Raw genomic sequence first — 1,286 nt, forward strand, 5'->3', positions numbered from 1 at the left:
AGTGAAGGCAGGGGCTGGACTTGATGACCTTTCAAGGTCCCTTCCAGTTCTAGGAGATTGGTATATCTCCTATTATATTAATAGGCAGCAGGTTTAAAACAAATAAAAGGAAGTTCTTCTTCACACAGCGCACAGTCAACTTGTAGAACTCCTTACCTGAGGAGGTTGTGAAGGCTAGGACTATAACAATGTTTAAAAGGGAACTGGATAAATTCATGGTGGCTAAGTCCATTAATGGCTATTAGCCAGGATGGGTAAGAATGGTGTCCCTAGCCTCTGTTCATCAGAGGATGGAGATGGATGGCAGGAGAGAGATCACTTGATCATTGCCTGTTAGGTTCACTCCCTCTGGGGCACCTGGCATTGGCCACTGTCAGTAGACAGATACTGGGCTAGATGGACCTTTGGTCTGACCCAGTACGGCCGTTCTTATGCAAGCATTGGTGGATCACCAGGATGCTTAATCAACATCAATGTGGGCTGGTCAGGAAAGGTACATAATGCTTGCGTCTTTAAGAACCCAGGACTGTTCAGGAAGTTGTAAACAGGGATATTTTTTCCCATCCAGTGGATTATCATTGGCAATGTTGAAATGCCATGAGTGATCCTGGAGGACCAGGCCTACCCCTTGGCTCCTTTGGCTCATGAAGCTGTACATTGATCACCTTGACAGCTCTAAGGAAAGATTTAGCTTCGGGCTCAGCAGGTGCAGAATGACTGATGAATGTGCTTTTGGTTTATTGAGGGGACACTGTCTGTTTACACTCACTAGATTAGATCTTAATGAGAGATATCTCAATGGTTATAGTGAAGGCTATGTTTTAGTCATGGGTATTTTTAGTAGAAGTCATGGAGAGTAAACGAAAACTCATGGCCCGTTACCTGTCCATGACTTTTACTATATACCCCTAACTAAAACTTGGGCGGGGGGCTGCGGGGAGGTGGCCTGTGCCCCGGCTGGTGCTGGGTGGGATTGGCAGGGGCTCCCTACCTGGCTCCATGTGTGCCTGCAGCTCCTAGGCAAAGGAGAAGCCAGGAGCTGCCTCACACTACAAGTGCCAGCTGCACAGCTCCCATTGGCCAGGAACCGCAGCCAATGGGAGCTGTGGGAGTGGGGCCCGCAGTCATAGGCGGCGTGCAGAGCCCCCTGACGCCTCCATCTAGGAGGAGCTGCAGGGCCAGGCCAGTGGGAGCTGGGGAGCCCCCAACCCCAAGCTAAGTGCCCCAGCACCCCCGCAACCTCCTGCCTCTAGCCCTGATCCCCCTCCCACACACCCAAACTGCTG

This window comes from Mauremys reevesii, linkage group 1 (genome assembly GCF_016161935.1).
Source record: "Mauremys reevesii isolate NIE-2019 linkage group 1, ASM1616193v1, whole genome shotgun sequence".
NCBI classification, from domain to species: Eukaryota; Metazoa; Chordata; order Testudines; family Geoemydidae; genus Mauremys; species Mauremys reevesii.